Source organism: Lycium barbarum, chromosome 1 (assembly GCF_019175385.1).
Source record: "Lycium barbarum isolate Lr01 chromosome 1, ASM1917538v2, whole genome shotgun sequence".
Lineage (NCBI taxonomy): Eukaryota > Viridiplantae > Streptophyta > Magnoliopsida > Solanales > Solanaceae > Lycium > Lycium barbarum.
In genome coordinates this window covers 14934473-14962071 of record NC_083337.1, presented here as the reverse complement: position 1 = coordinate 14962071, position 27599 = coordinate 14934473, and the positions used below count along the sequence as shown (strand labels likewise).

General features: G+C 31.9%; 1 pseudogene; it reads right to left on the bottom strand.

Annotated features, from left to right (window-relative positions):
• Window positions 1–5903: 5903 nt before the first annotated feature.
• LOC132630531 (wax ester synthase/diacylglycerol acyltransferase 11-like) lies at window positions 5904–26372 on the bottom strand (annotated as a pseudogene).
• Between the last annotated feature and the right edge of the window lie 1227 nt (window positions 26373–27599).

Here is a 27599-nt window from a genome sequence, read left to right as displayed (position 1 = left end):
TAAGGATATAGATCAGATTATGTTTTCCTTAAATCGCCTAAATCGGTTATTTTTCGGATTTTTGTCATTGTTTTGGAGATCAAGAATTTTACGAACTTCAATTGACCTGAAATTCGATAGGTTCATCAGAAACGGCCCATTAAGAAATACTCACTGTTATGCAGTGATTCATGTCGTTTTTCAGCAATTTGCGGTTGTTTAGATGGTGTTTTGGGCATTTTTTCGTTTTCTGAAAAATTAATTTTTTAGGAAAAATTACTTGGCTATGATCTAATGGTGATAGAGATTCTTCCTTATGGTTTTCATGACTAAATACTAGTGAAATAATAAATTTATTTGTTGACTTTAGGTCTTCCTCCCCGTCGGATAGATTTATTATGGGTTGTCACTAGGTATAATCACTAGTTATTGATAAATTGTATTAACTCTCCATCTAAGTTACATGTTGGGTCAATGGAACTAGAGATAATGATAATGATATTCAGTTGGCTTAAATTAGCAGCATACTCTTCGTCTGAGTTAGCTCTGGTTTTAAATTTATAAAGTGAATATTTGGCATCACATATGTATTTTGCATGAATTGTTCTTTTATATTGAAATTTGTTGTGCAAGATGCATGGATATCTATGTGGTGTGTTTTGAATTTTATATTCAATGATTACATAAACATGCTAATTTCCAGAAAGCAACATTGAGATTATGTAAACATATTTTAAAATTTTGTTCGTTGTTCTTGATTCATGTATATTAGTATGCTAATGATGATATGTGATAAGAGCTACTGAACAAATGTATATGTTTTTTAAATTCTATTTTGGCTGAAAAAAGAAAAAAAAATCTTTTTTTTATTCGAATTGGTCATGGTTTCGGAATTCTGATTTTTGACGAACTCCGATTGACTCGAAATTTGGTAGGTTCTTCGAAAACGACCCACTGAGCAATACTCACGGGCTTTTCTCGTGAACTGGCCCTTTTTTGGCCATCCGGGGTCGTTTAGATGGGTTTTTTTTTTGTCGTTTTTCTGTTTTCTGGAAATTTTTTGTTAAATAAAATTTTTATTTCTTCAAACAGTGGTGGTAGGGTTCATTCTCTATGGTCTCCATTGTATATAGCAGTGATATAATGAGTTTATGTGTTGACATAGGTCTTCCTCCGCATCGGATAGATTCATTATGGTTAATTACTGTGTTCTAGTCCCTAGTTAATTGATAGCTTGTCTTGACTCTCCAACTGAGTTACACGTTGGTTCAATGGAACTAGGGATAATTAAATGTGATATTTACCTAATATAAATTAGCAGTTTACTCTCCATCTGAGTTGCTTCTGTTTCTTTATCGGGTGATATATCTGGCATGACTCATTTATTTTGCATGAATAGTTAAGTTTCCCTATCGAATCTAACTGTTCGGTAAGCATGATTTTATGTGTGATGTGTGGTTTGAATTTTATTATTCTTTCAGCATAACTAATGATCTATTTAATGTTTGTATCTCAAATTCTCAATAGACTTTATCCAGCCCACTTGCTGCTAGTCAGGAATTTCTTCTGATAGAGATGATACGTTAATTTAAAAAATGCATTGTGTGTACCTTCTGTTAGAAAGAATTTATTTTCAGTTTCTAACCAAACACGAGATGGATAGTTAGTTTATTTTTCTTATAACTCTTGTGTTATTGAGTTTGATAAACATTTTATCCCTTATGGTACATTGATGCGTGGACACTTTAAATTAATAACTCTTCTGAACTGAATAATGTTAATCTGTCCCATCAGAGAATATTTTTTTTTTCGTGAATTGAATGAACTTATTTGTGACGCTTGTGTCTAGGTCATTTTAATCTGAATAGAATTTCGAAGTTAGTTAAATGATGAACTTTTGAGGTTCATTGAAAGTAGAGACACTATCAATTTGTGAGTCCTATTTAGAAGGAAAAATGACTAAGAGACCTTTTCTCTTAAAAGGAAATAAAGTTATAAGTTAAGACAATCCATTCTGATTTGTGTGGTATAATGAACTTCAAGGCAAGAGGTGATTTTAAGTATTCTGTGACATTCATAGAAGATTACTCATGAAATGAATAGGTATTTAAGGCGAAAATTAAAAGCGTCAGGGAAAATATATTAAGTCACGGCGATTTGATCGTAGTGGCGAGTACTTCTTTGCAGAGTTCATTAGTTACTTATTAGATAAAGGGATTGCATTTTCAATTGTCTACATCAAGTATTCTATAATAGATTAGTGTGGAAGAGAAAAGAAATATGACTCTTTTGAAGGTGGTAAGATTAATGATTGACTTATTTATATTTGCTTTTTCGTTTTGGGATATGTCTTAGAAACTGCGAGTTACATTCTTAATTTAATTCCCTCTAAGTTAGTAACTTTGATACCCATAGAACAATGGATTGGATGTAAGCCAAATCTACAACATGTTCGGATATGAGGTTGTCTAGCACACATGTTCAAAGGGAAAATAGATAAGTGGAAATCAAGAACGGATGTACGCATGTGTATCAGATATTTAAAGGGAACGAAAAGAGATTTATTTACTGTCCTAAAAGAAAATAAGGTAATTGTTATTACAATTGCTAGATTTTTAGAAAAGGACTATTTAATAAACCAAGTTGCTAGAAGTAAACTAGTTTTATAGGAATTGAGCAACGAAATAGCAAATGAGTCATCTAAAAAATTCAGAAGTTCAAGAACATCTAACTGACAAGTCAGGGTTGACGTTCCATTGCATTTAAGTAGTGCGAGAAACGTGAATAGACGTAAGGAAATTTCTCTAAGTACTAGGAGTGATGTTGAGCAAATAACACTATATGAAGGCGTTAATATTTCAATATTGAAGGAAATATGCTTGGTAGTGTGATTATAATAGTAGTAGTACTTAGTTGTAGTGGGAGAATAATACCAAGATCAGTTCGGTGTATACTCTTGGGAGAATTTCATGATAGGATTCCTGAAAAGAAATATATTTTTTGGAGAGTTTCATGATAGGATCCCTGAAGATCTTAGTATAGAACCGGTCGGTTACGACGAAGCACTACTAGACGAAGTTGCATAAGAAAACAACTTGGTAAGTTATTTTTTTCAAAGAGCTTATTGGCTAAGACTTTTGATAGTCATGCAAAAGGAATACATGTGAAAGTTGTAAATGCATGGTTAAAAGTCCAAGTGGGAGATTGTTGGGGTATATACCATTAACCATGCGTTTAGACATGGTATATTCTAACAATTGTCATGGTTAAAAGTCTAAGTGGGAGACTGTTAAGATGCATATTATTAACCATGTGTTTAGATATACTATTTATTATAGAACTATTATTTATTCATTGTTTAATAAAGAGTTAAATAGATCATGTACTAGTATGTGTGTCCTTTACTTATATAATAGATGATTTAGTGTATAGAGTTTAGCTTATACACGGAAGATTAAATCATCGGTTCTTATAAGTATAAAATTTATGTTCACAATCTAAGATGAAAATTGGGCAACACCATCTGTATGATTGTAGCACAAGATTAATATAATGTATCTTCATTATGGGAACGGTATAGTTCCATTTTCTTGTGCTAGCACATTTTGTATGTATTGAACGGACCAAGTAGAGATAAGTGTTTTTGTACTGAATATATAAAAAAAAATCTGTAGTTCATTAAATGTACTTATACTCTTAATCTTAATATAATTATTATAATCAATGTGATTTGTTCATTATTTTGATTTATTAAAAGGTACGACTCAATTGCGGGTCTATGTATTCCTGGTAAATTGGATAATGGCAGATTACATTTGTGAAATAATAATTAGTTGATAGAATCCACGTCTCGACTTTGAGACTGATGATACCCCTTTATGGATGCTTATAAGTCTCATGTGAAAACTCTGCAGGTGGATTTTGTATCCGTCACATGATGTAAGTTAAGTAGAAATATAAAGGATTCAATTAGTCAATGAATTAAATTGTTAGTAATTTAATTTAATTGATTGGTATCTGTAATCTTAACATGGGGAGTTAAATAAGTTTTAATGTATGATTTCGAAATTGAACTGAGGAGTGCAGTTACGATTTTTTAGTGGAATAATTCGTAATTTATTATGGTAGGATTAATTCAGATTTTTTGAATTAATTCCATAATAGGAAGCCTCGTTAATTAAATTTTGTGGTCCCTGCTGTGCCCGAATGATAAAGAATTAAATGGAATATTATTTTTTGGTGGAAAATAAAGACCCAACAGGTTTTGGAAAAGGATGAAAACCCTAAACCTGTAGTTATAAAATAGGGGTCTTATTCCATAAGGAGGTGAAGAGTTTTTACAAGTTTCTCCATTTTTTCCATTGAAATTCGCCCACACGAATTTCTCAAATTCTGGTATTATTCGGGTTACACAGTAGAAGACTGTGGAACTGAAGGATGACGATCTCGTGGATAGTATGTGTTTCGTGGTTGAAGATTCGATTCTTGGTCGCGGTCACGCTTCAAGAGATAAGTATTAATTTTATGTTTGATTAATATCTTGATTATGTGTTGTCTATATTACATGCAAATTTGATCCTGGCTATTTGCTTCCGCTGCGTATGCCTGTATTCCATCACCAAGAACATAAGAGAATATGTTATCAATGGAGGGAACCAGCTGCCAGGGTCAAACAACCCGTGAAGGGACATGAGATGTGATTGGTGTCTTACTTTAGGCTCAGAAGCTGATTACTTCCATTACTTGATCTCCACAATAGGCAAAACTTTTGTCGAAGCAATCAAAGTCGGAAAAATGGTAGAAGATGGAATTAAGTCAGGGAGAATTGTGAGCCAGACTACCAGTAAAGAATTTTGCTCGACAAGGGGTAGTTGAGTGTCAGCCACGGACTAGGATTGTGGGTCATCAGATATTTTCAAATTGAAAGTGTTTTAACTTTATTTAAAATTGCAATCTAGATCCTCTTCTTATTCTTAAAGGCTAAAGCCATTTTGTAGTTCACCTATTTTAAAATAATTTAGCTGCATATTATATTTATTTATTTTCTTGCATATTTTAGGCTTTTAGTGATATATTTCATATATAATAATCCTCCAAAACAAATTTGTTCTCGAACCAAATTGGATGCACAAATAATTTTTTTTTCTGTATCTTACCCATAATGAGTTTAGAAGCCGATAATAGAGAAATTTTCCTATCTAGAAAACAAGGTACAAGTTTACAACTATGCCTATAAATATTGTTAAATTAAGACCATCTTATACGAGATTTTGCAGGTTCATATGCATTTCCGAAGTGGATTTAGATGGTTAAATTGTTGGCCACTAGACCTAAAATGGTGCATTATGCTAGAGTCTGGCTAGGCTATTATACACATTTAATCTAGGCTTTCTCAAATATACCCAAAAGTCTAAATTAAGTTCCCACCAAACTTTAATGCAATTCTTTCAAAACTAAACCTAATCTACAAACTATTTCAAGCAAACTCGATCAAATGCCTCAATCAATATCAACAAAACGGCTTGAACCTTTAAGTTGTATTGTCTTGGCCCTTTATTTTTAAAGAAAAGAGAATAATAACTCTACTGATCTAACTCGCCTTATGCTAAACCTTTTGTTATTTGAACAATCCTTTACAGTGGTAATGAGGGACATTGGACCGTGGCTTACAGTGCTATTCTAGCCATAAACACATTCAAAATAATAGAAATTCTACACACATAAATGTTTAACACATTGATAGGAATAACATTAACTTAACCCGTAGCTTCCCAAAAAACAATAGTACCATGTTCTTCGATATCAAATTGAAAGCAATAGCAAATAGAATTACTGCAACACAAGAGCTGGTGAATTATTTCAAAAGTTCTTTAACATAGTAAAATTACTTAAATTAAACAACCTTCCTCGGTTGGATTTCTTGATCATTTCAGATTCTTGGCGAGCCCTCTTTTTACAACAGCATCCTTTATGAGATTAAGAGAATCTTCGAAATCATCAAACAGTTGTTGGGGATTAGGAATAGCAATTTCATCAACAGATACCGCGATTATCATCTTATCGATATAGCTTTGGAAATTGATCATACATGCCTAAAAATTAAATTTATGGAATCAGAATATTGAGTTATTGAATATCACAGAGAATATGAATATCACACTGATGATGCAAATTATTTGGGACTATTGCTGTATTTTAATCGGTTATAGCAAATATTTACTTTATTGTCTAAATTATCAAATTAGGCTTACAACACAGACTTACATGTTGAGGTCTTTAACTTGATAATGTAAAAATCCTATACATTTTTTATTTTTGTTTTGGTAACTAACACTTCATATTAATCACCAACTGACAACTTTACAAAACCATAGCTCTACAGCTATCTACATCAGATGTACTCATTAAATCTACAACAATTAACTAGAAAAGGAGGGATTGAAGTATGTGTCTAGTTCTAACTGTAGCTCACACATTACAAATAAACGCAAATACTATACACTATTAGCGCACATAAATTAAGCTCTTCAACTAATTAGGTAGGACCAAGAGAAAAACAATCCTCATTTCAATTTCATTAGCAATTTTATCTTGTAAACAATATTTCCGCTTATCAAGCTCCTCTGTCCCCTTTTAGTCTCATAGAACCAAAATAATTAATGAAGCTTACTAGAGCCTAGAGGTGATTTCCATAGTGTAGGACTCTGACTGTATATGAACTATGATTAGAATAAAAATTTACTTGCATGTATGTTTATATTAAATCATTCAATTTAATCTCAACGGTTAAAAGTTAAAGCGGATTATATATCACTTTATTAACTATGACTAAATCATAGCATTCAATTAAATGCGGATGAATTTTTACCAATAATTAGCTATGATACGCCTTGCTAGTATTTTAGATATATAACGATGTTTAATTAGGTACTAATCTCCAAATTAATGGATATAAAGTGCAAATATCTCAACAATAGAGTGGATAAATACTTACACTTGGCTGCCCATAAGCACTTGTAGCAAAATAAGTTATTGGGTTACCACAAAACCCAATTTCCTCTTGTCGTCCAACCAAGTTGGTGAAGCATATTGTTGAATTTGAGAATACTTTGAGAGTCACAGCTGTAGCTACCTATATCAGTCAATAAGTTAGATTCATCAATTTTTGAGTAGTGGTCACCCAAAATATTATTTAAAGAGTTTGAATTTTATGCAGTGACATTGAATTATAAATTTTTTATATCATTAAGTTAAGCCAACTTATAACAATAAATAATCATTCTTGAGTTTTGCACAATGGAACTGTATAAATTTTTTATATTATTAGGTTAAGTTAAGACCTATAACAACAAATAACTTCTCATCGAAAATCTTATAAGGTAACTAGAAAAATAACTTTAACTTTGTACTGTCAGTGTATATAACGTAATTCATATATCAAAGGATTAAACTTATAGACAATAATAGTATAAAAACATCTCTAGTTATCAAGCGAAGCTAAATGGTATAAAAAAGTTCACTATCAATGTACCATAGAACTTAGAAGGGAAGAGTAATTAAACACTTTTAAGTTATGTTGGTTGTAATTAAACTCTTTCAAGTTATGTTGGTTGTACTTTATAAAAATTTCATCAGGTGTGTATCAGATTCTCTAAAACTAATGTACTTTTGAAGGATCCATTACGGATACAACAGTATTTTTGAAAAGTCTGAACAACACAAATTTTAAATTCCTTGTATTCAACAAATCATGCATTTTAAATACTAATGCAACCACGGTGTTTAAAGTTTTATTGCCAAAGGAAATTAAATGTAATTAACTTGAATATATATATACCTTGATGCCAAAAAACTTGATTACTAATTCAGCCATGGTTAAAGTGAACAAAGCTTCAAAGGAACGTTTCTTGCGATCGACAGTTGCCTTTGCTTCTTTGACATAATTTAAAGGATCATTACAAAATGCAATCTTGAATGGTAACAACACATAACCGAACCAATTTCCCCAACCCCTCTTTCCTTTAATGCCATTCTCCATCATATCGGCTATAGATCCTGTAATTTCATTCATTCATGTCATACAATAAGGTGATTACACTTTCGGACCACAAAAAATGAATAGCCAGAAAATGTATAGGTTTGTATATTAAGAAAATGTATAGGTTTTGTATATTAAGTATAATATACAAATTATATACATATAATACACAAATTGTATACATAAAATATACAGACAATATACGTAAATATACTTATCGTATACATCAGTGTATAGTTTTATAAATTTTGGCTAGTGCATGTAATTAATTTCGTCCAGAAAGCCTATAATTATACTTCGTCTGTCCCAATTTATGTGGAAAGTTACGGATTTCGAGAGTCAATCTTTTCAATTTTAACCGTGAATTCACATATGAAATTATTTTTAAATTTTGAAATAACATTTACATATTTTGAAGCTATTTAAAGAGTATTATAAGGCCCCGTTTGGACATGGTTTGAAACCTGGTTTCAAACCATGTTTGGATATACAATTTGAATATTTTAAGTTTTATTTTCTCTTATAGACATAAAAACCCCACAAATTGTGAAAACTATCAAAACATTCTCAATTCTTATACAATCTTACCAAATGATCAAATCATGGTTTATACAAAAATTAGTACACTACTAGAAGACTTTTCTAAAAAATGCAACATCAATTAATCAAATTTTACTTCAATAAAATCGAAAATTTAACATGAATAGTCATGTAACTACTATTTAATATAATCTTCCCATAGAAATTAAAGATTGGTAGACATAAATAAACGTTAGTGGAAGTTAATGAGATTGGTAAATGATTGATGGGGGTAATTATTATAAATATTTACCAACTTATGGATTTTGTTTTACAAAATATTAACTTATGGGTTAAATTTTGTATTTAAAAAAGTTGAAACCATGGTTTCAAACCCAAACCATGCTTTTTTGGATGATTTGGGTTGAAACCATGGTTTCAAACCAGGTTTCAAACCACGACTTAAAATTGATGGTCAAACGCTAGTTTGAAACCATGGTTTCAAAATTGATGGTCAAACGCCTACTAAGTCACAATAACTAACAATTCAAAATACTTAAAAGGCATATGAAAAGATCGTGATAAAAAGAAACTATTTTGGCTTTCAAAACCCGAAATGTGCCACATAAATCGAAATAATAATAATAATAAACAAGGCATGAAAGTGGTTACTTCAATTCCTGCAGATTGTCTTAGGTTAATAACAAGGCAGGACCGAAGTCGAATGCCAATGGGAAGATTGTTGTTTCTCTCTGTGGCTCCCTTGTCTTTCCCACCAATAACAGCTGACAATATTTGGAACAATATAATAGAGTAATTCAGCGATAGAATGCAATGTATAATTAACTGGTTTAATTGAATTCGATATTTCTTATACATCAAAGATTGAGCACATCAAATTTAAATAATGAAATTGTCCCTATTATCGAAGATCCTACTTAATTCTAAGGGTGTAGTATCACGTATGGTCGCTACTTTTATTCATTGCATCAAGTCTGAACTATTTGTATACTAAACAGTTATTCAAATTTGACGAAGTGACAAAAAGTCACCGAACTATTTTGTGTAACAAGAAAATTACTAAAATTTGCTTAAGTATCACAGAAAGTGACTAAATAATTCTTTTTGAAAACCAAAAAAGTCATCCAATTTTGCCTAAGTATCATATAAAATGTGTTTTCTGTTTTCTCATAACTTTTTTTATACTTGACAAAGTTGATTGCCTTTTTGGTTAGAAAATACAGGTTAGTGATTATTGTGATATTTAAGTACAGTCGAGTGATTTTTTCATTAGAAAATATGTTGAATTAGCGACTTTATGCCAATAAATAAAAGTTTATTGATCATTTATGAAGTTAATGCAATTCCAAGAGTTTGTGAATAAAATAACTTACCATATCTCCTATTGAGATATTTAGATAAACCAACTTGTGTCAATCCCAGGGCAACATCATTTATAATCTGTGGAGAAAATACATGCAACAATATCAGTTATCTTTCACAACGCATGAATTTCATTCATTTTATCCAAGAAGAGGTAGATTATAACTTACAACATCCATAGAATTTTTCACAAACTTCAAATCATCGAGACTGATTATCCGGTGAACGATTCGTCTTCCATTAGATTGAGAATCAGGCACAGCGCTAATCGGTGTTTTTGTATCCTTGAGGAAGATGGTTGTGATGACAAACATGAAAACATCAACTGCAGTATTGAAAAGCATTATGATGAAAATCCAAAATGATCCCAAGAACTTGAATGGCCCTTCCTTTGTTGAATAACCTGCCAAAGAGTATGCTTAGTTAGTAAACAGATCGCGCAAAAAAAAAAAACAATTACACTGTTGATGTATGTGATTTAAGTTTTTACATATAATACAAAAAATTGAAGTAGCAAAATCAATTCATTTTTCGGTAACATGTTCAATTTGCTCGAATTTAAATAGGGATAATTATGAGCATGTACTTGATCCACTAGGTTGTACCCAAAGTGAACAAAAGTGCCCATCCAATCAAAATTAATTACCCGGAAATACCCATTTTAAAAAAATATTACAATTTATACCTATTTAAACAAAAAATTACAAAAATATCCAGAATATATGTACATTTATTACCATCGCGCTGTAAAATTCACATTTTATACATCTTTATATTATACAAAAGTCTGATTCAACTATCCTGACTATTATATACCGCCGTGGTATTCAATTACATGTGAGTTGTATACACCGACGGTATACGAATGTATGAAACTATGCTATTAACTTTTTAATGGGCAAAAGTTTGTAAACGGGTAGAGGTAGGTAATATTTTACTCTATTTGAGTAGTTAGTTAAAGGTCCCGGGTCAAAAATGGGCCATTATGGTATAATCTAGCAGATCAAAATGCCACCCAAATCCAAACATAAAGGAATCAAGTTTAGAGCCAAACGAATCCCTTTTGTTGTGTCATATTGGGCAACTTAAGTTATGGTCCATTATTTAACCCAACCTATTTTGTTTCAAGCAAACATTAAGCAAGTTAAGTAATGATTCATTTAGCGCTTTTTGACCCGTTTTGACCCAATCCGTCCATTTACCTGAAGGAGTAGGTCTCCTTTTCTTGGTTGGAATAGTAGGAAGCTTGCTCTCATCAACAGTTTGGCGAGTGCACGCGAGTAGAAGAGAAATAAGGGAGGTTCCATCGCCAAGCGAATGGTGAACCCTAAACACGGCCTTAGACGAGTTTTGACATTGACAATGTGAAGGTCCCAGAGTGGCTTGGATTTGTCAAGGCTTGTTTTGCTAAGGCTGTAAATATAATCTTCCACAAACTTATCTGGTGATTCAAGCTGAGTTTCATCCACTTCTGGCATTATAATGTGTTGGTCCAAATCAACTTTTGTTTGGACCCATTTCATGTCTGCTAAATTCTCTTCATCCACAACCTGTGTATACATCAAATTTGTTAGTACACATTTTGTCACACCTAAAAAAAGTGAACAGGAGCCAAAAACTCAAATAAGGAGATACAAAAAAACTTATGTCAAGGGAATTCGAATATATACGTATAAATACTATTTACATAATATAATTTTCCAACGACCTTGCACCCCTCTATCTCCGCCCCCAAGATACCACTTCCTTATAATTTTACGTTGGATTGTTGAATTGGACAAAATATATATTAAAAAAAAAATACTTTGCATAGTGTATTATTAGATCCAGTAATTTCTCCAATAGTTTCTCATAAAAGTAATTGGGTTGAGTGATCTAGTCCCATTTTTTATTCTTTTTGTCCACTAGAAAAAACTTTCTAAAAAGAAAAAAACTACTAAAAGAATTAAAAAGTGGTCGTACCTCTATTATTTTCGACATTAATGAGGTTTCAGACTTTCAGTCACTATTTTTAGGTTTAAGCAGCTTGCAGTAAAACTGTTCTTTCATTAAAAGAAATGTCTTTTCGTGTTTTCACTTGCTAAATTGGGAATCTTGCATTTCATAAATGAACTCGTTTTATTATTCCCAATTTAGTAAGCGAAAACACGAAAAGACATTTCTTCTAATGAAAGAATAGTTACCATATTTGTGAAAGATTACAAACTATATAGTAAAATTTACTTGGCATAGGTTCCATTATTACGTATTTATGGAACATAACTAAACTTTTCAATAATTATATTTAGTAGCTAAGATATAACATATTTACTTCATATAGCTACCATGTTTTTACCACTCATCTGATAACTTCCCACACCCCTAAATTTAAGCCAACAAAAACGTCTCTCTCTCCTATCCCCTTAAATACACGCCATTATTCACAATATCCATTAATTTCCTCCAATTTCAAATCAGTTTTACAATTCTTCAACTTCCTTTTTTTTATCTCTAATTAACTAATTAATTTCACTCATAATTCAAATCTAATTCTCAAATAAGGTAAGATTCTATACTGATTTTTAATTTTCACCGTGTATTTAACCTATATTTTGGGTGTTTTTTTTTTCCGTTTGAATCAGTAATGCAACTCTAAATAATTAATTATCAGTGTTTGTTCTTGGTTGTTTTTTCTTAGATTCAAGTGAAATGGCTAAGAAAGCTTCTACTCCGATGAGAACTACAAGTATAGAACCCGAATTTGAGATTCCTAATTTTTCTTTGGGAATTTCTCAACATGAAACTGCTATTGCAGGCTCTTATGCTGAGAATCGTTCAAAAATAATTAACGATCCTAGGCGTTCTAAGGAATATGTTGATTCGAAGAGTAAACAACAAGAAAAAGTGAAAAAGGTTTCTCAAATGGAGAAACAAAAGAAGAGAGGCTGGTGACAATGTTGTTAATGTTAAGGGCAAAAAAATTGCTAAAGCCAAACATAATGTGGATGAGGATGATGATGAAGAGGTATATTGATGTTATATTTTCAGTATATTTAGTTCTTTTTTTTTTTAGTTCAGTTATTACAGATCTGTGAATTAACCAGATCTATATTTTATGTGCATTTTAAGTATATTTTCTGTTTTTTTGTTTTTTACACATGTTTCTTCAATTAATTCGTGTTTATTGTTCTTCACCATAACTGTAATTTTTAAGATTTTAAGTATATTTGTGTATATTTTGTTGACAGTTATTACAGTTCTGTAATTTACATATTCAGTCAATATATGTCATTATATTTTCAGTATATTCATATATATATTTATTATTCAATTACATTATATTTTTTCATTGTCAATCATTGTTTTGTTTTATATTTGTATATATTTTTGGTTGATCTCTTTTTTACCTGATTGTGTTCACTGTTTTTTGTCAATCACACGTGTTTTTTGGCATGTTGTTTCAGGTATCTAAATTTTTTGTTACCAAGCACCCTGCTGTGGCACCATCTATGTGTAGATACACGAATGTTAATGTAATGCAAGATATTAGAGGCAAAATAACAGACCCACAGATGGATATGTTTAGGAATTCTTGTTTTGGTAAATATCTCAGAATGCAGCAATTGGATGTACAAGCACATATTTTTCGGTGCTTTATGGTCAAAGAACTTAGGGGCAGTACATATAGGTGCTTTACATTTGAAATAAATGGTAAAGTTCTACGTTTTGGCCTTAGAGAATTTGCACTGATCACTCGGCTAGATTATGTCTCTGATGAAAATGATTTTGTTTATGATAACTCAAAACCGAATAGGCTTATGGTTGAGTATTTTGGTAGAAATGACCAGAACCAACTGCCAGTTAAAAGACACGAGCTTATTGAGTGTTTCAACAAGACAGTTTGGGATGATAAAGGGGATGACGCAGTCAAGATGGCAATATTTTATTTCATAAATACGTGGGTACATTGTGGTGAGCCAAACTCAACAAACATGCCAAGGATCCATTTTGATGTTGTAGAGGACGGGAGATATAATGAGTATCCTTGGGGTAAAGATTCGTTTAGAGAGTTGGTTGTAAGTATCGAGCAGAAATATGCTAGTTTTAAGAAATATTATAGGATTCATGGGTTGCCACTTGCTATGCAAGTGTGGTTGTATGAATGTTGCTCAAAAGTCCCTTCCACCATTGCAGTTAAGATGGGGAATTTAGTTCCTAGAATTTTGAATTGGCGGACTGCGGAAGGAAAACCAGAATTCAAGAGATTGATGGATGGCATGTTCAGAGACGACAAAAACCCGATAAAACAATTTTTTTAATAAACTGAACAGTTATATTTGTTTGTGCCCTTTACCATTTAAATGTTTTAATATGTTTGTTTTTCATGGTATATTTTGATTATATTTTGACTATATTTATGAAATAAGTCATTTGTGATCAATATATTTTGACTATATTTTCCTCATATTTTAGTATGTTACCAATGTAGATATATATGGTAATGTAGTTTCTATATTTTATTGTTCACAGTCTTGTAGATTTGAGGAAGTTGTGCCAACACCCCATGAGTTGGAAACTCTTTATTTTCCTCTTGTTGCACATGATATACCAGACGTCAAACATGGAGTTGATGGTGTACATGTACTGATTTGGTAGACGATGCTTACGATGATTTTAGTACCACACCACCTCATCTGTCCAGTGGCAAACAACAACAAAGGAGTGCCAATTCTGATTCCCCGCGATGCAAGAAACGGACACAGTTTTCCGTTTCTGTTTCTCCTTCCAGGAAACAACCATCACGGAAGGAATCTCGGATAAAAGGGACAAAGAAACCAGATGCACCTACAGGACCCGGAACAAATGAGTTTAAACTGATAAGGGAAGAGATTCAGATTTTTAAGAAAGAAGTAGGCGTTTTGTTTTCAATATGTTTTTGTTACTTGATATTGCTTGTGTCAAGTAATTAACAATTCTAATTCTATTTTTTGTGTTTCAAAACTGTAGGTGTTTGACTACATGGATAACAACTTCAAACCAGATAAGGTAAAAATCAACACTAAAAGTTATGTTCATTAAATACATTACATGCATTAACAAATCGGTTTTCTTTTTTATTAATAAGATATTTTTTTTGAAGCTCGCCGATAGTAAAGCCCCGTCACATCAACATGATGTTGGCATACAACACCACATGAAAAAAGCCAACGTCATCGTTCTGATAAAGGCACACCAATTGTCAACGACGTAGTCGAAGACAACACAGTAAAAATGGAAATTATTAACTTTTTAAGTTATTTTGATATATTTATTGGAAGACTTTATATTTTCTTTTGGAAAATTTTAAAGGTCGGAGACACAATGTTGCAAGCTGACTTACATACTGATGGTGGGATTTCTCAAGGCAATCAAAGTGGCGGTGCAGTAAAGTTTTCAACCAAAGAGAATCAAGGTGGTGGTGCAACTTCCGTGCAGAGGAGTCATCCAGTGGTATTCATTTTTTCTTTCACTTTTCTATATTTGCAGTATATTTTTCAAAGTAAAAATATTGAAATTTTATTTGTGTTTAATATTACCTATAGTGTATTTACATATATATTTTTCACATAGTCATTTGTTAGTAGTGTTCCATTTGATGAATCTATTTGTGCTATTTTTGTTATGATTGTGTTCATATATAATAGTAGTGCTATATTTCTTTTGGATTGATATTTTAATAGTAGTTTTTCATATATATTTTGGCTATATTTTAATTGTATTTTGATTATTATGTTCAAGGTTACTTATTCTGGTTTCTGTTGACTATATTTCAGGTATATTTTTCATATATTTTGTCTATATTTATATGAAACTTTTAACTTTTATAGCAATGCTATATATGTGTATATGTGTATTTATTTTACTGATGCCTTTAAATTTATTTGAACCATGTTTTTATTGTTTTAGGTTGAGGGAGTTGGGTTGTCAATTAATGATCCGGTTTCTGTTGTTGATGTGGATAAAGAAACCGGAGTTAAAAGTGATGCACAAACAGATGGAGTGTCCATAACACCAATCCATTTAAATTTTGATGTAAGTACTGAAATACGGCTTTTAAGTGCCAATTATATATCGTTTTGATAAGCAATAATTGACAAACACCAGTCGTTTTTTGTTTGTTTTTTATTTCAGGAATCTTAGCAAACCGGTGATATGGAGAATGCTAATGCTGAATTTACCGCATCAGAGGAAATGATAGTGGACTTGCTAGTCAACTATCCTTTAGCGTGTGTTATTCCTCTTGGTCCTCCTCCAGTACCACGCGATGATCAAGCCGATTTGTCAAGTTTAAGGACCCCTCAGAATCCGAACGATAACCCGGTAACGATCTCTCAGTGGATGATTCCTGATTCTCAGATACCAATCCAACTTGGAGTACAACCAACAACTGGACGAAGTTCAACTAATGAAACAGAACAACAAGTTGGAGTACAACCGATCGCTAGCCACAGTTCAAGTGATGAAACTGGACAACAAGTTCCTGTACAACCAAATGCGGGTCAAAGCTCAAGTGGTGAGACTACACAGCTTTCAAACACTGAAAAACAAATCATTGTCCATCCAGGGGCTGCCCGAGAAAGGAAACCAAGCAAATACAACCTGTCCCCTTACTGTCCCAATTTTAGCTCAGCGGGTTCTTCTGCCAAAAATATCAGTCCTTGCATTTATCAGAAAAAACACCCATTTGTTGAGCACCCTATCAGTGCCCCGTTAGATACTTCGTTTCTTCAAGAATATCAAAAGTGTCTTGAGAAGGATCTGCTGAAATCGCACCACAAAAAGTAATTATTTTCACAACTTATTTTTTTAGTTTTCCAGAAATCAATTCTTAATAAACTTAACGTATGTTCTTTCCATTGTTGATATACAGGAAGCCAAAGGAAAATCATTACAGAAAGAACAAGGAAGGACTGGATCCTGCGGATGCCGAACTTTGGTTACATTTAGGCGTTATAGCCGTATCCGACAAAAACTGGTTCTACTTGTTATCTATGGATGGGCAAATTTGAACTGATGAGGTTTGATGTCTTTCTTCTTGTTATCTAAGTTTTTTATGTTTTATAATAGAATTACAGTGTGATGTATCTAGAGTATATCTTTTTACTATATTTGACATATATATATATATATATATATATATATATATATATATATATATATATATATATATCACAATTTTGTATTTACGTTAAGACTGTATTGTATTTTAAAATTTTTTTCATCATTATATTTGCACTATATTTAATATAGAGACATTAATTTATTAGTTGAGCATAGTACTGATTAAGTATACAGAATTGTATTTTTGCTATATTTAAGAGTATGTTTCACTATATTTAATATATATACAGCAATAGTTTTATTGAACATAGTATTGATTATAGTCACTGAATTGATGTTTTTACAGCATATTGATGTTATTTTCTACTACCTACACAAGAAGGGGAAGTATCACAATAACAACAATTATAGATTCACCACTGCTAGTTGTATTTTTCATACTTTAGTTGCTAAAATTTACACATCTTGGGAAAACCCTGATTCATCCACATGTGTTGCCAGTAAGGAAGATGAACTGTGTGAGTACATTAACGGGCACAGGCTGTTGGCTAATGTACCATGGTATACTGTTGACAACGTACTAATTCCTGTCAACGTAAAAGAGGAAAATCACTGGATTTTGGTTGTGATATCATTCACTGACAGGTGTGCTCTCATCCTTTGAAAAAATCATTCATTCAAAATTTATATGTTTGTTTTTTTCGTATTTTTCTTTTTACAAACAGGTGCATCTACGTATACAACTCATACCGAGCTGCAGGGCCTGATGCTGTCGTTAGAGCCGGAATGAAAATGTTGGCTACTCTTGTGACACACAGTCTACAAATAACTGATTTCTATGAGAAGAATATAGATTTTGCCACACATCCTTCTTACAGAAATAGAGAACAGACCGACAACTTTGACATTGTGAAAGTAGACAATCTCCCGCAACAAGCTCCCGCTAGCATGTAAGAATCTCTTCCAATAAAAAACACAATAAATACATCTATTTTTTCTTGGGTTTTGATCAGTAAATTTTTTGATCATTTTTTTCAGGGATTGTGGTGTGTATGTGGTAGCCTTTGCTGAATACTTGAGCTCAAGTGAAGTCATCCCAACCGAATTCGATGCAAAGTTACTCCGTATGAGATACGGTGCCCTTTTATGCGACTATGCATGGGATAAGTCAAACAACAATACATCAAGTGATAACGAGCAGCCTCCAAGACCAATTAGACCGGCAGTTGATTACGATGCAGTTAATAAAGAGGATCTTGATTAGGCCACCAAGTCTTTTGTGTTTTTGATTTTCATGTTCGACAATAGCATAGTTGGTTGCGACTTTTGTTGCTGTTTTTTCATTTTGGACATATCGTTTCATGTGCAGTAATATTTTTTAGGATGATTAATGTTGAACACCACCTTATGGTTTTTATATTGTTGTTTCTTTCAAGTATGTTATTTTTTCAATGCATAAATTCCATTTTCATTTTCTATGAAATGTATTCATTTAACAAAGTAGTATATCTAACTATTTAAATACAGTCGAAATATACAGAAAATATAACTTAGATATATTCCATAAGTCCATTTTTAATACACAGTGTGTTACAAAATTTAAAATTTCATCTAAATACACTTCAAATATATGTAAAATATATATGACATATAGTTAACAGTAAATGAGAAAAAGTATTATCAACCAGATCAGACAAAATGCAACTACAATATAGCCAAAATATATACGAAATACAACTATTAAAGCATAAATCCAAAACAAAAGGTCAAATCATTTTACATAGAGTAAACTTTCCAAATCCCATTAAACCACCAATATAGCATAACATCGAAAAACATCGGATGTTCAACCATGTGAAATACAGTCATACTAGAATAATATGAATTCAAGATGAATTCATTTTTTATTTTTAACTGAAATTTAAAGTAGAATTGTCTTAACAAATAAAATCAAAATGGACTTATTTATTCTTCTTATTGAGCGGCGGATTATCACACGAACGCCTGTTATGACCAAGACGTCCACATTTACCGCAAGCATTCCTATTTTTACCAATCATCAACTCCTGTAATGGCTTGTCCCTCTTCTTTTTTGGCCTCCCAGGGGGTCTCTTATAGATCGGTGGCATAACAACTTCATCTGATATACTTTTAGGAACATTCCACTCGGTCTCATCGGGAAGAGGATCAACTGGCACATCATATATGCTCACAACTGTTTCCGGCTTGAATAATTCCGAACAATATGCATCAATAGTCAAATTTTTATTCTTCAATACTGCTCATGCATGAGAACACGGTATCTCGTCCAGTTGGAATATCCTGCAGCTGCAAGTTTTCTTCTTCAAATCGATTATGAAACGCCTCGGTCCATCATTCACTGTGTAAACATATTCAGTTGACGCTTCAACCTAAGAACCATTTAACCAATAAACAAGCATTAACCTGAGCAGTTTTACCATATTGGGAATATACGTAAATATAGATTAGATATAGTAAAATATAGATTAAATTTTTGTGTTGCAAACAAAGATACCCTCATTCGTATTGATTTGTACTCGTTGATCGACAACATCTCTTGATACCGCCTCATCAGTGTTGTGAATGTGTAGGTACCATTTTTTCTATTTGTGCAATTCCATCTACCAAACATCTTCCTCACTTCTTCAAGGAAATCAAAAATGTGTAACTCTCTTGCAGCAACCAGTTTTCCATTAATACATTCGGCTATATTCGAAGTCATTGTCCATCCTCTGTTAACAGGTGAAAAAAACCTAGACCATTTATCCCTTCCAGCATCTTCTAGGTATCATTTTACCCGAATATCAACATTCTCAATCTTCTCCATCAATTTATCGAACTCATCCTGGCTGTATGCCTTCGCTAGTGAATAAAATATAGGACTCAACACCTCACTGTTTGTTGTGTATTGCTTTGTCACATTTTTCCACAAATGCCATATACAAGCCAAATGAGGAACAGTAGGATACACCTTAGAAACTGCGTGTATTATGCTTTCATGTCTGTCGGACACGACACACATATTTTGCCTAACACCATAAGCTTGCTTGAACAGTTCAAAGAACCACGTTCAGGACTTATTATTCTCATAATCTATCACACCATACGCTAGTGGTAGGATATTACCTACAAAAATCAATATATATTTATAATATATTCAACACATATTTTAACTGAATTTGATCTCACACTATGTTTTTAGCAACATCATTTATAAAACAACAGTATATATTTACAATATATTCACCACATATTTACAGTGTATTTCAGCATATATTATTCACAAATTAACACCAGCAATATATCCAGAATATGTTTTTAGCAACTTTATTTGCAAATAAATAGCATATTGTTGTATTTATAAAAAAAAAACATTCATAGAATAGAATTACACATACCTGCTCCATCCAAAGTACTTGCCGACACAAATGTACCATTATACGTTGATTTAAGGTGTGCACCATCCACTACAACTATTGGTCTACAACACTCGAATCCCTTTATGAATGCTTTGAGTGCTACAAACAAATACATAAACTCATTTTCTGGTGATTTATGCATTTTAACAAGTGATCCAGGATACGTTTTATCAAGGATGTATATATATGCCGGCAACTTTTTGTATGAATCAGCTGGATCACCTCTGAAATCTTTTATAGCCTTCTCTCTAGCTCTCCATGCCATCATATAAGAAACATCTACGCCGAATTCATTTTTAACATCGTCCATTATATCCCTAGGTGTGACCTTCCTTTTATGGTTAATTATTTTCGCCTTGACAACCGCTTCTCCAATAAACCAACTTGTTGCTTGTCTTTGTGAATACACATTGTCCTTCAACGGACATTTATGTTCGTCATCGAAAGATCTAACCCTGAACATTTCAGAATCCCCAATTCTCGACGCTCTGAACTTCCATTTACATTCCGGCGACCAACATGCCAGAGTATAGCTACATAATACAATGCAAATAGTACATATTGAATCAATTAAATACAGTAGAAATATACAAAAATATATCAGAAATATAATGCATCAAACATTTTTAAATTAACAGTGTGCTAAATAAGTTAACAAATCATCTCAAGATAGTACAAATATAACAAAAGTACATCTGCACTTTCAGTTACCAGAATACATTTAGAAAATCATACCTTACATCATTCAATCTCTCTGTTTTGAAATTGAATCTTTCACGAATTGCGTATTTCGTCATCGCAATTTTCAAGTTTCCTTATCCTGGTAAATTTGATCGACAAAAACTCTTTTCGCTTCCGGTTTCGAAATTACCAAATTGTTATCATTCCCAAACAAAACAACAACCTTTCCTGTAGAATCACAAACTTCCATACCATCCCTATTCTCACTATATCCAATTTGCAGCACATCATCACTAATAATACGATTACCAGTTGCATCATCCTCAACATCAAAAGCATGAATACTAACACACATTGGATACATCCCCAAAACTCTGTTTTCTCTCTTAAGCTCAACGTACACACGAACTCCTATATCGTTGTGTATTTCAATTGGTTGAAAATCGCCTTCAACAGTATATTTTATTGAAATAGTTTTCCTGACAGTATCCACGCCTAATTGATTTGTAATCGTAGAAACTAACTCATCGTAATTGCAATTATCAATGAATATAACAACATCAATTTTGTAATTCACAAAACAGTTCTGATCGTTCCAAAAACCAGAATGACGGATCAACACAGTTACGCTTGTCATTATCCTGTTGTTTTCGAATACAGCAATGTGTTATATTCAATTTAGCTGAAACAATAATATTTTGAATCTATAAATCTGAGTTTTCGTATATTCAAAATTTCAGAAAAGACGAAAAAATAAAAAGTATTATACATTGGGATAAGTTATGCTGAGATTAGTATTATACGTAAAACTTTATGCTGGGATTAATTACGTTGGAATAAGTTATGCTGAGATTAGTTATTCTGGAGTTATTTGTTGGACTAAAAAGTATTATACATTGGATAATTTCTAAAAAGAAGAGGTTTCTTCCTTATCCCGGGATAACTTATCCTGGGATAACTTATTCCACCCTGTGACAGGTATAAGTTATCCCAACATTATTTTTACTCCTGGGATAACTTATCCCATGATTACTAACCAAACGAGACTATTTATGTTTATCCTTCATACCAAACGAACCCTTAAAGTACTACATCATGCTAAAATAAGTACGACTAATAAATATTAATTACATGACTAGATATTAAAGAAAAAATAAAATTAAGTTACGTATTTTCACTTTTAAACTAATATAAAACTAAAAAATAGATATCGAAATTATTGTCATTCCAGTGTTAGATATGAATTTCTTCTGTTAGCATTAGCATTGATTTGATTTTTGTTGAGTTTTATTTGAGTTACTAATAACATTGAGCTATAAAACTTATTAAACCATTCAAAATTCTAATTCCAAGCTTGAAATAATATGTTAAAAGACAAAAAACTATGAAAAAGTTAAAGAAACATTTATAAATTACATTATAAATAAATATTTCTATGTATAAAATATGTTTGAAATTTTATAAATGTAATATCGGGTTGGTTTGATTCAGTTTGACTTTTTTTTAGCTAAAACCAAACCAAACCAATAGTATTCGGATTTTTTTTTTAAAACCAAACTAAGTCAAACCAAACTACTAATCGGGTTTTTTTCTCAGTTTGGTTCGGATTATCGGTTTGGTGCGATTTGTCGGTTTGCTTTGTACACCCCTAGTGTGCACCCTTAAAGATGCTTATTACTGGGCATATCATAGGGTATCATGCATCTTCTCTTGCTCTTGGCATGGGCTTTTTTTATGGGTCTAAAGGTACCAACCTCCCCAATTTTCTCCATCAAGATTCAATATCAATTCCAGAAAACATAATAAATTTATTTTAACGTGATAGGAGTAACACACATTTTGGCTAAATTAAAGTAATAAAGACTTGAGATGGCAAGTAAAACAAAAACCTCAATCTTCTAAATTATTTGCAGGCTTTAACCATATCTTGACATTGAACCTAACTCTAAGGAAGGTTAATCCCTTATTGGGATTAGTAAGGTAAGATTTGTTTCTCTTACTATTCTCACCAAGACTTTTATTACTCTCTCTGTTCCAATTTATGTGGAAGTTTTCACTTTTTGATAAATTTGACTAATTTTTAAAATTAAATTGGATTAGATTGATTCAATATTTTAAAATAAATTTATATATTAAAAAACAATACAAAGAGTATTTTAAATTGCAACTCATCTTATGTCAATATGATTAAAAAAGACATTCTGAATTGCTAGTCAAATTTTACATAGTCTGAAAAAACTAAAAATGACACATAAATTGCGATAGAGGGACTATTATTAACAAAATAAATAGTGATATATTAGCTTCTAAAAAAATACTCAGGAGGATCAACAATGTTCGTAGAGATGGCAATGGAACAGGAAAATCTTCACAATAATTAGTCGAGGGTAGTGAAACACCTAGATGTAAGTAAAACTTATAGCCTGTTTGGCCAAGCTTATTTTCCCCCTAAAAGTATTTATTTTTTCAATAAGTGCTTATTTTAAAAAAAGTGAGGTATTTGGCCAAGCTTTTGAGAGAAAATAAGTGTTTTGGGGAGTAACAGAAGCAGTTTTTTAGAAGCTAAAAAAAATAGCTTTTGCCCAAAAGCACTTTTTTGAAAAGTACTTTTGAGAAAAATACACTTAGAAACACTTTTTAAAAGCTTGACCAAACACTAATTGCTGTTCAAAAGTACTTTTTAAATTAATTGGTCAAACACAAACTGCTTTTAGCTGAAAAGTACTTTTAAAAATAAGCTGTTTTTATAAACTTGGCCAAACAAGCTATTAATCTCTAAAAAATATAGTATGGGTAGGGTTCTAGCAAAATTAATAAAGCCATTTTTCTTTTTGTTTTACTAGGAGCCGCTAATGATCTTAGGGGTCGTTTAGTTGGGAAACAAGTTATCCCAGGATTACTTATTCTGGATTTAGCTATACCGCGATTTATTCCAATCAAATTTGAGATAAACTTATCTCAAATTTAATTCCCGAATTATTTATCCCTTATCCCTCGTACTAAACGAGCCCTTATTTCTTCAGTTTAGTTTCTTTGCTTTCTTTGTACTATGAATCATGCTTGAGGAAGAATGATAAGGCATTTTGTTACATATTTCAAACTTGTTTGAACAATCAATAGAAAACATGATGAAAACAGTACCCTTTTTGCTATGGAAAAGACAGAATATATGCTTCCTAGACCATCATCACAACCAGTGTTGTACTATTGATGGAGTGCCATTTTTTTTTGTCCCATTAAAATTTATGCACTTTGGACCTAACACAATGGTGTGCGAGCGTTGATCTTGTTAAAGCTAGTTAATGATTGAAGCTAGCTAAGTTGGTGTGAATGAAAAATGGAGACAAAAAGACAATAGAAGAAAAATGAAGTTTAGAGCAAAGTTCCTTTGAAAAGGAGCTTTGTATCACATTGGTGGTAGAAAGTGAAAGTTATGTGTTTATATTAGAAAACACTTCTTCTAGCTCTTAAAGGGTTGAGAAGAGGGACCACCCTCGTGCCGTCGTCGTCACTCAGCTCGGCTTCGGCTTCGACTTCGACATTTGATTGATAATCTTTTTGGACCAAATTTATTTAAACTTCAATCTTCATTTTCTAAGATTATTTTTTTTATTTCCATGGGAAATTATTAATTGTTAATTAATTAAATTTCGCGGAATAAATTCCAACGTTCCCATCGTTCTTATTTTTTCGGAAAAGGCAAGGCCTTTTCGAAGAGCCACCAAACCTGTTCTGAATAGGTATGTTTCGCGGCTATATAAACTGAGGCAATGCCTCATTTTTCGACCACTAAAAATTTTTCTGCATAGCAAATTTGCATTTGTTTTTTGAAATAAAACTATCGAGTCTGTGTGTGGTTCGTTGCCAAATTTGAGTTCGTCGGAATCATAAGCGTTTGAGGTACCGCCACTCCTGCGACAGGTATATCCGTTTTATCCTGAGATGAAATAATCCATAACCTCGGGTACAGTGAGGGGATTAAAATCCTTAAGGACACACAGTGAATTCTGTGGTCTCAGATATTTCTTAGTTTCTGAATTTTTTTTCAACTTTACACAGTTTCTGTTTTTTTTTTTTTTTCTACTTTTTGATTTTTTCAGTTTCTGGTTGTTCTTTCCTACGGGTCTGAACACAGATTTACCAACAGATCCTACTACCACGTTGCTTTTATATATGGATTTGGACTTAATTCTTTTCTGTGTTTTGTTTCAATGAGAAGTTCTTGAAATCTGAGATTTTCTCTATTTCTTGATGCACAGTACATTTCCTTGTTTATAAGGGGGGAAAAAGGAAAATAAAAAGAACGCTGCAAAATGGAAAAAGCAAATAAATAAATAAAAACTTAAGCAAGACATAGCAAGGTAAATTCTAAGTAGGAAAAAATGTCAAACAATGAGTTCAGCTGAAATAGTATCTTTGACAGGGATCTTTTAAGCGCAAAAAAGACACGGATTTAAAAATGTGTGTGAAAGTCACTAAAATTTCAATGATAAATTTTGAACTCATAATTTCAAAAGCGTAATGAGTTCCTTAATCAGTCTCTGGACATGCGCTAGAAGTACTTAATTTACACTATCAGTGTTTATCATGCACTCCGATCCGGAGGACTAATTTTAGAGACTTTTGGTCTGCAACATTGAAGCAAGGTGGTTCATATGATACTCGTTGTACAATAATTTTAATATATGTATATTTCAAGTAAAAAAAATAATAAAATGCATGATCAATATAAGGTTAAATCTTCTTGATCTTAAAACAAAAGCTTGAGATAATTTATTTTTATAAAAATTGGTTATCCATAATGAAATTTTTGGCTTCGCCACTAATCATACTTAAACAAAACATGCAAAAAGAACATGACATCAAATGTTGCACCAAATTATTGCACATAAGAAATTAAACATACCATCAAGCTAGTGAAACGAGGATGCTTAAGCAAAGTATGCACCAACTTGTCCTTTACAAGCTGTGGCTCGATCCGAGTTTTGCAAGCCATAACAGCAACATCATGGACATCAAACCTCGAATCGTGGAAAAGACGAGCGGTTGGACTCAATGGCTCGTCTTCCACGGTCACCATATCGTATTCTTCAATAGATTTCCCCTTTGTTACTATTGGTTTTAGACTTGATGGTCCTAATGATTTGTTTCTTAATCTTGGCATGGGTGATGTCTCCATTTTTTTTCTTCAACTTCAAGTTGATGTACTCAAAGTGAAGGAGAGGAAGTAAAGAGCTAGAAGAATGGGACAATTGAAAAAGTGTAATATGTGTGCACTATACTTTTGATCATGTGACTTTTTTGGCTTGTTTTTGCTTTGTTATATAGGAGAATAAGAGTACCAACTTCAGCTGACTTATGCATCTCCTCTTTGTCAAGATATAAATTTTAAGAAAAAAATTGGAAACTTATAATTTAAATAAGATATAGATATTTGTGTGGCTATATTTCATTAAGAAAAAATAAAGAAGTTTAAAGATATGTTATATCTAAATACAAGAAGGTTTTTATCTTTGATAGAATAAGAAAAAGAAAAGTGCATCTCATAAATTGGATTCGAGAATCAAATGAGTGTTTCTTTGACTGCAATTTTATCGTATGCCTTTTTTTAAATATTTTTAATTGTTTAATATAATCATAGTATTTTTTACGTAGTTTTCAAATAGATTATGTAAATTTTATTTCAAAAAATTTAAAAATTATGTTTCAAATTCACGATTAAAATTAAAAAATTTGGCTCTCGAAATTTAAACTGCAACACATAAATTGAGACAGACTGAGTAATACTTTTATAACTTTATAGAAACTTTTTAGCTATAATTGATTTTTTGGATTTATAATACTTTTGGTTAGCTTCAAATATACAAATTTTATTCTAAGAAATTGGTCAATTGATGTCCAATTTGGGACCGAAAAGCTGTATTTGATTGTCGTACTCTGTTCCATAATGTGACAAACTGAGTATAACATCATTAGACATTTGCTATTGCAGCTAGTTTCTTTAGGTCTTTTTCAGTCAAAAGATTATGCCTCAATATTTATTTTAAAAACCTTTTGGAGTTTAAAATTTTTAGAATTGTAATTTAAAGTGCATTTGTATCAAGTTAATCTTACTTCTTATATACGGTTTATAAATGTTAAGCTTTATGGCAAAATATGAGCAAGAACTTGACCCATCAAGTTGTACCCAAATGACCCCATCAGATAATTGGGTAAAGATGGGTCATAAATCATAATGGTATAACTGATGCTAATTATGTTTTGTGTTTTTGATATACCGAAAAATGACTAGATAAAAGTCTTAGCTTCATTCTTAAATCACACGACAAAAATCAATTAGGAGAGGAAATTTCATTTTCTTCAACGCATTCTCCGTCGTGTTTGTGATCTTCACGTGCCAGAAAGTATGCAAATTGGGTCGCCTCCCTCCAAATATGTTTGATAGTAGCCTTATTTGTTTGCGACAGATATTTATAACC